This window comes from Pan troglodytes, chromosome 15 (assembly GCF_028858775.2).
Source record: "Pan troglodytes isolate AG18354 chromosome 15, NHGRI_mPanTro3-v2.0_pri, whole genome shotgun sequence".
NCBI lineage: Eukaryota > Metazoa > Chordata > Mammalia > Primates > Hominidae > Pan > Pan troglodytes.
This window is the reverse complement of record NC_072413.2, coordinates 97100771-97112776: the sequence shown is the minus strand read 5'-3', so window position 1 is coordinate 97112776 and position 12006 is coordinate 97100771.

The window sequence follows — 12006 nt, the reverse complement described above, 5'->3', positions numbered from 1 at the left end:
TTTATATCCAGCAAAAATTCCTTCAAAATGAGAAGGTGAAATAAAGACATTTTTAGACAGACAAAAGCTAAATGTGTCACCAGCAGGCCTGTACTAATCCAATATATGTCAAACCAAGTCTTTCAGGCTGAAGGAAAATCATTCTATGTGGAAACTCAAATCTGTAGAAAAGAAGAGGGCCAGAAATTGCAAATAAGTAGACATTAGAAGGACATTTGTTCTCATTTAAATTTTTTAGAAAAGATAACTGACTGTTTAAACAAAAATGACAATACACTGTGGGATTTACAATACACATGAAATATATGGCAATAGTAGTGCAAAGGATGTGGGAAGGAAAATGAAAATATACTGTTAAAAGGTTCTTATATCACATGTAAACTTATATGGTACCATTGAAAGATAGTCTGTGATAGCTTAAGCATATTGTAAACTCCAGAGAAATCAATAAAAATAAATTGAAGAGACGGAGCTACCAAGCCTATTGAGGTGATGAAACTGAATACTAAAATATTCAATTAAGCCAAAAGAAGGCACAAAAGAGAGGAAAAGGAACAAAGAATATACTGAATAAATATGAAAGAAATGGCAATAGAGTAGATTCAAATCCAACTACATCATCAATTATGTTAATTGTAAAAGTACTAAACAGTCCAATTAATAGGTGGATACCTTCTAGTCTACAACTCTATGCTGTGTACAGAAAATAAGACTTCAAGTATAAAGAAACATTTAAAAAGTCAAGTGATGTAAATAGAGTCACAGTGCAAAGACTAACAAGAAAGTTGAAGTGGCTGGATTTATATAAGATAAAGTAGACTTCAACTTAAGGAATATTACCAAAGATAAGGGTGGGCATTTGCAAATTTTAAATGGCCAATTCATTAGGAAGAGATCCTAAAGAATATAGTTGTAGATGCATATGAACCTAATAACAGAATGTCCAACTACTTGAAAAAAATTGGACTGAATTACAATGAAAAGCAGACAAATGTACAACTAGAGTTGAAGATTTTCAACACGATTCTCTCAGTAATTGATAGAACAGAAAATAAATTAGTAAGAATATAGCAGACTCGAGGCCGGGGGCAGTGGCTCACACCTGTAATTCCAGGACTTTGAGAGGCAGAGGCGGGTGGATCACGAGGTCAAGAGATCAAGATCATCCTGGCCAACATGGTGAAACCCCGTCTCTACTAAAAATACAAAAATTAGCTGGGCATGGTGGCACACGCCTGTAGTCCCAGCTACTCAGGAGGCTGAGGCAGGAGAATCACTTGAACTCGGGAGGCAGAGGTTATAGTGAGCCAAGATCACGCCACTGCATTCCAGCCTGGCGATAGAGAAAGACTCCGTCTCACAAAAAAAAAAAAAAAAAAAAAAAAAAAAAAAAAAAAAAAAAAGAAGAGTATATAGCTGACTCAAACAATCAACATCATCAACCTGCTTGATATATTTAAGTTATTGACTACTACACACAACATGAAGCAAGAAAATACATTTTTTTCAAGTGCATCATTTATTAAGATAGGTTATATGCTGAATCATAAAATAAGTCTCAATAAGTCTAAAAGGGTTGAAATTAACAAAGTATATTCTCTCTCTTTTTTTTTTTTGAGACGGAGTCTCGCTCTGTCGCCCTGGCTGGAGGGCAGTGGCACGATCTCGGCTCACTGCAAGCTCCACCTCCCGGGTTCACGCCATTCTCCTGCCTTAGTCTCCCGAGTAGCTGGGACTACAGGCGCCGGCCACCACGCCCTGCTAATTGTTTGTGTTTTTAGTAGAGACGGGGTTTCACTGTGTTGGCCGGGACGGTCTCGATCTCCTGACCTCATGATCTGCCCGTCTCGGCCTCTCAAAGTGCTGGGATTACAGGCTTGAGCCACCGTGTGCCCGGCCAACAAAGTATATTCTCTGACCACAATGAAACTAAATGAGAAAACAATTTTTAAAATAAATCTGAAAAATATCCAACTATTTGGAAATTAAACAACAGACTTTTTTTTTACACTTTAAAATAATCCATTGATCAGAGAAGAATCATAAAGGAAGTTAGCATTTTGAATGGAAACAAAATAAAAACAAAAGATAAAATTGTGAGGTTTACGTTTTTTAGAGGGAAAAAATTCTATTTTTAAATACTTACATTAGAAAAGAGGAAAAATGTAAAATAATCTAAGATTTCATGTTAAGAAACTAGAATAAGAAAAGCAATGAAAACCCAAACTAGATAGAAAGAAGGGAATAAAAAATATAAGAGCAGCAGTCAGTGAAATAGCAAATGTAAAAACAATGGAGAAATCCATGACAACCAAAGTTTGTTCTTCAAAAAGTTAGATGAATCGATAAATTTCTGAATTGACTGATCAAAAAAGGGCATCAATGACTCTTTACCAACATCAGGAATAAAATAGAGTCTATCACTAGAGTCTGCAGACATTAAAAGGATACTAAGAAACTATTATGAAAATCTTTATATCAATAATTTCAACAACTTACCTAGAATTAATAAATTCCATGAACTATACAATTTATCAGAAGAGACACAAGAAAAGACAAATATCAATAATTCTGTATATATTAATATTAAATTAAATAGAATTAAAGACCTTCCCACAGTGGAACTTCATGCCCAGATGGTTTAATTGGAAAATTCTGTTAAATATCTAAGGAAGAAAAGATAATACCAATGTTAGGCAAACTTTTTCAGGAAGCAGAGGAAAAAGGAATGCTTCTCAACTGCCATGATAGCATGATAGGAAGTTAATACAAAGAAAATATCAAAAAAAGTACTGACTGATTTCCTTCATGAATAATGAGGGAACTTCCTTAACCACATTTGTCAAATTACATTTAGAAATATTAACAGGAGGCCAGGTGCAGTGGCTCACGCCTGTAATCCCAGCACTTTGGGAGGCTGAGGCAGGTGGATCACAAGGTCAGGAGATCGAGATCATCTGGCTAACATGGTGAAACCTTGTCTCTACTGAAAATACAAAAATTAGCTGGGCATGGTGGCGGGTGCCTGTAGTTCTAGCTGCTCGGGAGGCTGAGGCAGCAGAATTGCTTGAACCCGGGAGGTGGAGGTTGCAGTGAGCCCAGATCGTGCCACTGCACTCCAGCCTGGGCAACAGAGATGCCGTCTCAAAAAAAAAAAAAAAAAAAAAGAAATATTAATAGGATACTGTTAATATGGAAGGTTGTTTTGATAGTCAAAAAACAAGCAATGTAATTCACAATATTACCAGAGAGAAATGATTATCTCAATAGATGCATAAAAATCACTTGATAATATGTGACATTCATAGATTATAAAAACTATCAGAAAAGTTGGAAGAAGAAAGCTTTCTGAACACATTAAAGGACGTCTATGTAAAACATGGCCAACACCATTCTGAAAAGACCAGTTGTTTCTCCCTGAGATCAAGGACAGGTAAGGATGATCATTTTCACCATTTATTTTCACTGGCTTGAGGTCCTAGCCAGTGCAATAAAACAAGAAAAGAGAATAAAAGGCATAGCAATTGGAAAGAAAGAAAGAAAACCATTTTTATTTGCAGACAACATGATTATGTTCATAGAAAATTCTAAGAAATCTGAAAATGCTACAAAGTGAGTAATGAAGATTTCTTGTTACAAATATATAAAAACTACTGTATTTTTATATACAAGCAAGAATAATTGGAAACAAAATAGGAATAAATTGAACAAAAGTAATGCTGAACACTACATAATACTTTTGAAGGAAATTAAAGAAAATAGAAATATACTGACAAGTATACATGGTAAGAATCAAAGCTGTTAAGATATCTGAGAGGTTTTTTTCCCTCCCCTGACAATACTCTAACATGAAACTTGTGTGGGTTTTCTGTACCAATTTTCCAATTCTCCAACACACACTGGATATCTGACAATTCAATGCAGTTCTGACACCAACCCCTGGAATTAGTGCAGACTTCATAGATGAACGGTGCAGCCCCCCACCCAAAGACTGACCTACTTTAGATGCCAGATGCAAAAGGGTTACCCAGGCTACTCACATTTCTGCCCAACAGAGTACAAATTTGGGTGTTCCCACAAATCTCTTCATGTTCAATGATTTGGTAGAATGGCTCACATGACTCAAAACAATACTCTACTGGTTAATGATAAAGGATAATACTCAGGAACAGCCAAAGGGAAGAGATGCAATGAATGGGGCAGAGCCGCAGTGATTCCCCTCTTCTCTCTGGGGACTCTGCCCTCCCAGAACCTTGATGTGTTTTCCAACCCATACACTCCTGCAATTTCCTTGTTCAAACATTTTCCTAGGACTCCTAGGTAGTCGGTGAGTGGGGCTGGAATTTTCAACACTCTAGTCACTTGGTCTTTCTGGTGACCCATCGCATCTGAGAGGCCTTACCCTAAATCACCTCATTAGCATACACTCAGGTATAATTGACAAGGAGTTGTTAAGAATAACAAAAGAACGGCCTGCTGGGTGCAGTGGCTCATGCCTGTAATCTCAGCACTTTGGGAGGCTGAGGTGGGTGGATCACTTGAGTTCAGGAGTTCGAGACCAGCCTGGCCAACATGGTGAAACCCTGTCTCTACTAAAAATACAAAAATTAACTGGGCTTGGTGGTGGGCGCCTCTAATCCCAGCTACTCAAGAGGCTGAGGCAGGAGAATCACTTGAACCCAGGAGGCGGAGTTCTCAGTGAGCCGAGATTGTGCCACTACACTCCAGCCTGGACGACAAAGCAAGACTCAATATCAAAAAAAAAAAAAAAAAAAAGAATAACAAAAGACACTCCCATCAACTCCCATCACTCAGGAAATTCCAAGGGTTTTAGGAACCCTATGCCAGTAACTAAGGACAGAGACAAAATAAGCTTATTCTACTACAATTTTATCTCTACCCAAATTAATTTATAGATTTAATGTAACTCCAATCAATACATCAGTTGGATTTTGAGAGAAATTGATAAACTGATTATAAAATTCATATGAAAATGGAAAGGACCTAGTTTGGTCAAGACATTTTTTGAAGAGTCGAGCAAATCTGGAGGACCCATACTATCTAATGTTGTCTACAATTCAACAAAACTACAATACTCAAGACAGTGCAAGAATAGGCATATAGATGACTGAAACACAACCACACATATATGATTAGTGGATTTTAACAAAGAGGCATAGGCAATTTCGTGGAAGAAAAATAATCTTTTCAGCAAATGATTCTGGGACAACTGAATATCCACATGGAAAATATAAAGCTTGACTCTGCCTCATGTCGCTCATCAAAGTGAATAGATCATATGCTTCAGCCAAAGACTTAAAAGGTGAAACTTCTGAAGGAAACACAGGGAAACATATTTCTCACCTTTGAGTAGGCAATGCATGCTTAGGATACAAACAGCACTAACCATAAAAGAAAATTTAATAGTGGCTCATGCCTGTAATCCCAGCACTTTGGGAGGTCGAGGTGGTTGGATCACTTGAGCCTGGGAGTTCAAGACCAGCTGAGGCAACATGGTGAAATCCATCTATACAAAAAATATAAAAATTAGTTGGGTATGGTGGTGCACAGCTCTGGTCCCAGATGCTCAGGAGGCTGAGATGGGAGGATTGCTTGAACCTGGAAGGTTGAGGCTGCAGTGAGCCGTGATAGGGCCACTATGCTCCAGCACTTCGGGAGGCTGAGCCAGGTGGATCACTTGAGGCCACGAGTTTCAGATCAGCCCGGCTGACATGGTTAAACCTTGTCTCTACTAAAAATACAAGAAATTAGCCAGGCATAGTTGTGCACACCTGTAATCCCAGCTACTTGGGAGGCTGAGGCAGAAGAATTGCTTGAACCTGGGAGACAGAAGTTGCAGTGAGCTGAGATTGTGCCACTGTGCTCTAGCCTGGGTGACAGAGTGAGACTTCATCTCAAAAAACAACAACAACAACAACAAAAAAAAAACAACAAAAAAAAGAAAGGCTTTTCTCAATTATCCTGCCTAAAGTCAGCCTTCTTCAAGTTCCCTCTTCTACAGCACTCTGTTTATTTCCTCAGAAATAATGATCATGTCACCCTATCTTGTTGATGTACCTCTCTATAGAGCAGTGCCCCTCCCTCCCTTGTGAGCACATAAACTCTCAAGACCTCTGTCAGTCTCATTCATTTCTGTATTCCCAAGACCCAGAACCATGACTGGCTTATAGTAGATAGCTTAACAGATATTTGTGAACTAGGTGAATGGGTGAGTGCCCCAGCTCACCTCACTTGGTAGTGGCAAGATGTGGCTTCCTACACAGGTAGGTTTGACCCTAAATTCCACACTTTTTGAACTGCGTGCTGACTCTTGTCTATGGGAAGGACAGACCGGTAAATAAATAAATAAATACCAAATTGTGTTAGTCTGGTCTCTCTTTTTTTTTTTTTTTTTTGATACAGGGTCTTGCTCTGTCACCCAGGCTGGATTACAGTGGTGCTATGTTGGCTCACTGCAGCCTCAACCTCCCTGGGCTCAGGTGATTCTCCCACCTCAGCCTCCAGACTAGCTGGGATTACATGCACCATCACATCCGGCTAATTTTTGTATATTCAGTAGAGATGGGGTTTCACCAAGTTGGCCAGGCTGGTCTCAAACTCTTGGCCTCAAATGATCTGCCTGCCTTGGCCTCCCAAAGTGCTGGGATTATAGTAGTGAACCATTGTGCCCTAGCTGTTCTCACATTGCTATAAAGAAATACTCCAGACTGGGCAATTTATGAAGAAAAGGGTTTTAATTGGCTCACAGTTCCACAGGCGTTACAGAAAGCATGGTGCTGGCATCTGCTTGGCTTCTGGGGAGGCCTCAGGAAACTTATAATCATGGTGGAAAGAGAAGCGGGAGGAGCAGTGTCACATGACCAGAGCAGGAGGAAGAGGGAGGGGGGAGGTGCCACAGTTTTAAACAACCAGATCTCATGAGAACTCATTCAATATCATGAGAACAGCACCAAGGAGATGGCATCAAACCATTCCTGAGAAATCCACCCTCATGATCCAATCACCTCTCACCAGGCCTCACCTCCAGCACTGGGAATTATAATTCAGCATGAAATTTGGTTGGGGACACACATCCAAATCCTATCACAAACAAACAAGCAATAAGAACACAGCAAACCCCATTTTCTCTCTCAAGGAAATAACCATTTATAATGTAAAGTAAGCGGCAAAGCCGACTAGCTGAAAGAGTTAAATGAAAAAATAAGGAGGATTAGGAGGTGCAGGGGAAGCCAGTTAAACTTGTTTTTTTTTTTTTAAGTGATTTTTTTTTCCTCTCTCCCTTTTTTTTTTTTTTTTTTGCGAGAGGCCTAGGTTTGCAGTCTGCAGAGCTATCTACAGGGCTGGCAGGAGACTCCTGAAAAGAAACCAGAGAAGCTTGCTGACAAAAGACTGGAATTCTGGTATCTCTTTTGTTTTCACCCAAGTCTGTGGCCACTGACATTCCTCTTTTCCACCACGGGTGGATAATAAGCCCCCTTCTCAGGAATCGAAATGCTCTTATACATTTTAATGTGACCTTAGACAGCGCTGTTCAGAAATCACAGGCCCATCTGACTACACTTGAGGTTGAATTGAGCTAATGGTATTCACCTCATCTTTAGATGCAAAATTGGAAGATAAAAAGACCTTGATGTGAAAAGAAGGGGGGGATATGAGGGAGGTGGGGGGTGGACGGGTTGCGGGGGGCAGGAGGGGGGAAGCAGATTAGAGATACTGCTTAAAAATCACGTGATTGCGCGTTGATAACGAAATGCCTCCTCTTTCCAAAATCCCCCATGGGCTCGAGAGATGTCCTTATTCTTTTATTTTTAACGATAGAATCTTTTTATTCCTGAGCTGGGAAAATTTGAATGTTGCTGCATATGTGGCCAGGAGATACATTGACCTTTAGCAAATCTTATTTAAAAAAAAACCCAGATTGAACAGTTATTGCAATATTCCAGCCCTGTAAGATGAAAAGAGAGAGAGAGGAGAGGAGAGAGAGAGAGCACTTTCTTCCTCTGTAATCAGATGTGGATTAAATTTATTAAAGATGCTGTGTCTCCTTTTAAATGACTGGCAACCCTCTTTCTGAATTATCAGGAGCTGGCTGGAGACAAGGCACCCTTCTGATTTCATCTTAAGATGACAGAGAAAAGTCTAAAATGGGAGAAAACTTGGTTCCTCTCTGTTGCTCTTTGGCTAAAACTTGGTTTTCTACATTGAGCCAAATGCATTCAGGGCCCCATGGTGAGGCCCAGAAGGGGGTGAGGGGAAATGGGAGGGTGGGGGCACAGGGTGTGGTCTGATCAGCTTCCCACGAAAGAAGCTGGGAGGGAGCCCCAGCAACTCACATGAAATGCGCAACCCCTAGAGACAGGCTCATTTCCAGCTTTGACGTGCCTGCTGTCTGTCAAGGGCCCAGTGAATGCTTCCCACCCCCAGGGCTCAGCCGCCTCCAGGACCAAGGGGCCCATTGGGCAATCTATCACGGAGCACACCTGGCCTGCCCAAAGGACACAGCAGGTAGGGAGGGGTGGGTGGGGAGGGCGGGCTGGGGAGCGGTTGGCAGGGAGAGTGGGACCCCAGGTTAACTCCAGAGAATGGATCCGAATTGCTCAGACAGGACCTCAGGCCTCTGGGCGTATCCATCCAGAGGGGTGTACATAATTTATCCATGTAGAAAGGGTGACAGATTGGGATGGTCTGGCCTTTGGCTTTCAGCTTGTCTGTATTTATAGAATTGGATGCTTGGGCCTGCAGGCCATTGCACTCTGACTTTAAAATTGGGCATGCTGACTCAGGTACAGGTGGTGCATGGAATTGTTTTTGTTTTCTGTTTTTTTAATTTTTTAAGACATGGAGATCTTGTTTGCTCCCATTTATCACAACCATGAAGCTGCTGTGGGGACATTTCTCCATCTTTCTGAGAGTGAGGGGCTTCCGTATGTCTTCGTGAAGGATGTCCCTGTAAAAGGGAAATTCTGAAGCGCATTTCTAGTTCCCATAGAATTTCCTTTGTGGGTCCTTGTTTGGGAAGAGAAAGTGGCAATCCAGGGTCACTGTGTCCCATGGTATAATTGTAGCAGAAGGTTGGCTATGGCAAGCCCACTTCAAACCTGAATTTATGAGAGTTCAAAATTCCCCCACCCTACAGAGAAAACACTATAGTTCTAATTTTCCCTTAGCTTAGAATTCATTCATTCATAAGGAAATTCCAGACTAAAAGTTGAGTTTGCCTAGAACGTCTGGGTGTTTAATATGTGTGCGGAATGAATGGAAAGGTGAATAAATGCCTGAGTGAATAACCGAGTGGAGTCTACGCCCAGTGAAAGTGAAAGTCACACTAAGCACAGGCATTTCAGTGAGTGCTGAAAGCGAGAGATGAGTGAATGAGTGAGGGAGTAGATTTCAGACTGAGGGGAAAGTGAGCAGGACACAGTAGGTGCTTCTTAAAATACATTTCGAGTGATTGAGGGGGTGCGGGACAAGCTCCACGGGCATGTGGTAAAGTCTCCAGGACAGGAAGGTGAATGAATGGATGGTTTTACTTTCCCTATAAGGAGCTCGTGGGCGGGTGGGTTACCCCTTCCCACTGCTAGAGGAATAGCTCGGGTTGCTCCAGATCTCCTGAAGTCAAGTTCAAAGCAAGCTGTGTCTGGCTCCCAATTGCAAGACTGCCCCTCTGTTCTGGGATGTTCTGCTGTTCCTCCTTGGAGTCCTCGTCCTTGGGGCTTGGCCCTGGTGGCAGGATGGGTTGGCTTGCTTCCTGAAGAGCGCACCTGTAGAGCACACCGCCCGGCTTGGTGCTGGGAATCTCCTAGAAAAAATGAGAGTTCCCACCCCTGCCCTCCAGGGCCTGAAAGGTTTCTTTCCATTGCGTGCCTAGAGCCCAAGGGAGAGCCAGCAGTGCTCCTCCTCACCTTGTCCTGACCAGTCCTCAAAAATGCAGTCTTGGAGGCGTGGAGGCTAGGGAGGGGCACTTGGTCAATCCCTTGGACCGGGGCCACCTCGCCTGAAGAATCCTTCAGTTTGGATGCTCCTGCCAGGGGTTCTGAGACACTGGCCTGGGTCCACCTGACCCAGCCAGGCCACCTTGGTGGGGCGAGGATGGGGTGGGGTGCAGGGTGGGGCCGTGGTTAGCTGTGGCACTAGCGGGGGCTGACTTCTCCCACCCCAGGAATGTGCTGACAGTTCTGAGTGTAGAATCCCCAACCCTTGTCAGCAAATCACAATCTAAAAATGTTACAAAACTCCTACAAGAATGACAGATCATCTGTGCACATGGCTACTTACAAGCTGGACTTATTAGGATTGTGTTTGTGGAAGAAGAGGGCTGGCAGGGTCATTAGTGAACACGGTTGGGTTTCTGGATCCACAATTCATCTTGAGGTGTGAGACTTTGGGCCACGGACTGTCCCTTCTGAGTGTTGGTTTCCCCTTTCTAATGAGAAGGCCTGTGCCGTGGGGGAGTCGGGGGGAGCGTGGGCGTGCTCTGAGGAATGGAGATACTCGTGTGAATGGTTGGGCATAGAATAAAAATGTGATGGGCAAATGGTGGTGATTTTTGTTTGTAGAATTCTGTGTTTAATAATGAAAAAGAAAGAAGGAGAAGAAAGAGGAGGAGGGGGGAAGAGGAGAAAATAAAACTATTTCTTGAGTTCTTACTATGCACTGGTTTAAGCACTAAGCCCATTGCAACACTGTAGTGCATTACCCTAACGTTACTATTAGGGTCCCCACTTGCCAGTTAGAGGAATGGGCTTAGTGAGGTGAGGTGATTTGCTTGAGGTCACACAGCTACTAACTGGCAGTGCTGAATTTCAAGCCCCACTCCGCCCAGGGTCTGTGTTCTCACCCACTGTGCAGTGGCCAAGTCTGGGTGGCTGGTGTCCACCATGGGAGAGGACATCTTGCCTAGGACCCTATCTTAGTGCCGCTGGGCCCAGGGGATAGGGTCAGAGCTGAAACACACGTGGTATGCATCTTAGGTGCTCATGAAGTGCCAACCACTTGTCTGACACAAGGGATTTAACAACTTGTGTCGGTGGGAGTCGGTACAGAGTGCCCGCAGCTGAGGGGCCCAGTGTATTCAAAGAGGGGTTGAACTAGCAAATATACGCATGCTGGGAAAGCTGCCCCAAACACCGGCCCCAGTGAAAAGAGGCTTCCTGTATTTTGCCACACATATTTGGAGTGGAAATTATCGTTGAAGATAAAGGGCTGGGCTGGAAGCACAGCCTGCCCTGGCTGTGTTGCCTGTGGTGAAGAGTGCTGGTGGGAAGGGGTGAGGAGTGAGAGATGGGGGCCTACAGTGGGATCAATGGACTGAATGGATTTGGGGGCATGTGGTGAAACCCGACCAACCTTGGCCTTCAGTGAATGGGGAAGAAGGCTGGATCTAATAGCCCCATGTGATTTTCATGACTGTCCTGGGAAAAGTTTGCACTTTGGAGGAGGATGGGCTGGACTCCTGCAGTGACCGTCCACTAGCTCTGATCTTGGACAAGTCACTTACCCTCTCAGAACCTTCTTCTTTTCATTTGCAGAATCGGAAACATAATAAGCCTCCCCATATAGATGTCCGGGCTAAGATATCAAGTAATGGATGCCTAAAAAAGTACATTTTTTGACCGGGCACGGTGGCTCACACCTGTAATCCCAGCACTTTGCGAGGCGGAGGCGGGTGGATCACGAAGTCAGGAATTTGAGACCAGCCTGGCCAACATGGTGAAACCCCATCTCTACTAAAAAATACAAAAATTAGCCAGGCTTGGTGGCACGCTCCTGTAATCCCAGCTACTCAGGAGGCCGAGGCAGGAGAATTGCTTGATAGTCTGTCCGGCAGTAAATGTTTGTCAAATGTGTGAATAAATAGGTAAGAGCAACACTCAAAGGGTAAAAAGAGGTGGAGCTTAGTTACTCCCCAGGGAGCTATGGGCAACCTGATGGAAAGATTTTAGTCATGGGAGAGATGAGGACGCTGTGCCCTAGGGAGACAGAGTG